The 2,620-nt window shown below is 35.9% G+C and overlaps 1 non-coding gene across 1 annotated transcript; it reads right to left on the reverse strand.

Moving 5' to 3' along the window:
- Nucleotides 1-243: 243 nt before the first annotated feature.
- On the reverse strand, nucleotides 244-350 carry LOC122752141. The gene has a single exon (XR_006355938.1). It is a non-coding gene; the product is annotated as a U6 spliceosomal RNA (small nuclear RNA).
- Nucleotides 351-2,620: the final 2,270 nt, after the last annotated feature.

Here is a 2,620-nt window from a genome sequence, read left to right on the forward strand (position 1 = left end):
CAACTGAGCCCCTGACCTCAAGGAACTTACTTTCCCTTTTTCAAAATTAAAATTTGAGGTCTTTTGTTTTTAGTATTACCTTCATTGCTTATCTCTCTCAACGTCATCCCTTATGATAAATAAGAAAAAAGAGGGGAAAAATCAACTAACTAACCAAGACATCAAACATGGCCAAAATCTGTGCAGTGTTCTATACTTAAAATATGCCTCTTTTTTCTTTCTTTCTCTTTGTTTAATTAAAAAAAAAATATGGAAGCCTTCAAGAATTTGTGTGTTATCCTTGCGCAGGGGCCATGCTAATCTTCTTTGTATTGTTCCAACTTTAGTATATGTGCTGCTGCAGTGAGCACGAATATACCTCTTTAATGAAAAGTAAAGGTGCATTCTCATAACTCTTTTGAGGAGCTGAGCTTGGTAATTTCATTTCACAGCATTTAGCTGAGGTTTTTTTGGTTTGTTTTTGTAATTCTTTTCATTTAAATTATTATAGTCAATTGTGTATATTGTTTTCCTGGTTACTCTTCACTTTGCATTGATTCATACAAATCTCTCCTTGGTTTTCTGTATTGCCTATGGTTATCATGCCATACAGTGTGGTAATTTCCCATTATATTCATATACCACGCAATCTGTTTAACCATTCATTTCTCAGTGATCTTCTACTTTGTTTCTAGTTTTCAGCTACTATAAAAAGTGCCACTCTATTTTGGTGTATGTGGGACCTTTCTTTATTTAGGTCTTTGTTGTCCCCCATATAGAAGACTAAAATTGGGATCTCTGGGATGAAAGGGTATGAACATTTCAGCCATTTTCTTCACATATTTCCAAATTGCTTTCCTTAATCGCTGGGCCAGTGAAAGCTCCTTAATAGTATATTAGGATGCTTATCCTTTTGCCATCTTTCCATCATTGACTATTTCTCTCTTTTGTCATCTTTGCCAATTTGCTGGGCATGAGATGAAGCCTTTTAGTCGTGCTGATTGGCATTCCTTTTATTAGGAGCTTACTTTCTATAGAGAGAAAGCTGCATATGTACATACAATTAAATACAAAATAGATTCAAAGTAACTTAATAAACTGGAGCATTAGCACCTAGGGAATCCTCTTAGGCTTCCAGGAGGCCACACCTAAACTGAGCCTTGAAGGAAGACAGGGATCTCATGAAGTGGAGGTTGGGTGTAGGTATTATTGATTGTACAAAGGCATGAAGATGGGAGGTAGCATGAAGTGTATGAGGAACAATAAAGAGGCCAGTTTGGTGACAATGGAGAATGCCTTAAGGAGAGTCATGAACAATAAACTTGGAAAGGTAGGTTGGAGTCAAGATTGTGAAAGGCCTTGGATGCCCAACAGAGGAGATTGTATTTTATCCTGGAGTATCTTGATCAGGAGAGGGACATAGTCAATCCTGTGTTTTAGGAGTATCAATTTGGCAACTGTGTGTGGATGTTTTGGAGACAGAAGAGCATGGATAGAGGGAGACCAATTGCATTAATCCAGGCAGGAGGTGATAGGGACTTAAGCAGTGTAGTATCTCTGTGAGAAGAGAGAAAGGGATGGATGTGATCTATATTGTGGAGGTGGAATTGACAAAACTCAGAAAATGTTTGGATATGAGGGATAAAAGAGAGGTAAGAGGTAAGAATGACTCTGAGTTTGTGAATTTGAATGAATGGTGGCATTAGCAACAATAAATAGAGATGTTAAGAAGAGAAAAGTTTTTTGTTTGTTTTTAGGAAATAGAATGAGATCTGTTTGGGGGTATTTTGAGATTGATACATATTGGGCATCCATCTGGAGATGCCCTTCTGATGCTCAGAAGAGAGAATTGAATGAATGAAATAACTTGATCAAAACATGAAAAGTTGAGGATACAAACATGAAATAAAGCCCAGGTCTTTTCCTTCAAGTAGTTTATAATTCAATAAGGTGCAATAGATGTATACAAATACCTAAAATACAAAGCAATAAATTATAAATGTAAAGAAAAATTCCAATAAAACCTGTTAGAAATTTGAGAAAGATGAGATCACTTTTATCTGGTTGGTGGTGATAAAGTCAGGAAACTTAAAGAATGTGACATTTGAATGGACCCTTAATGAAAAGGAGAAATATCAAAAGGTAGATATGGGGCTTTTAATGGGTGCTCATTAAAATAACTGTAAAGGGAAGTTTTCAGGAAAAATCAATGATTTGGTAAGTGAAAAATTTTATAAGCTGAAACTGAAAACTATTACTTTCTTAGTATTGACTGCCTGAAGTAAATGAAGCTATCCCTGAACCTCTAGTCCAGGATTACTTTTCCCCCACTCAGACCTCACATAGCACCTTTTTAAAAATGAACCTCTCATGATTCATTGTGTATTATAGTTGTCTGGGTATATGTTATGCTTCTCTATTTAAATTCTCTGTTCCATCAGTAGGAATTGCGTCTTAGAGAAACATGGTCTTGTTATCCGTTGCCTAGCAAAATGCTTGTTCAGAATAGGTGCTTAATAAATGTCAGGCTTCAACTACCACCTCCCCTCAGACCCCAATGGAGATACAATTATAGAAAATTATTAAACATGGTATTCTAATGGATTCACCAACTTTCTCTTTCTCCTACATTTTAATAACT

This window comes from Dromiciops gliroides, chromosome 3, assembly GCF_019393635.1.
Source record: "Dromiciops gliroides isolate mDroGli1 chromosome 3, mDroGli1.pri, whole genome shotgun sequence".
In the NCBI taxonomy this organism is placed as follows: Eukaryota; Metazoa; Chordata; class Mammalia; order Microbiotheria; family Microbiotheriidae; genus Dromiciops; species Dromiciops gliroides.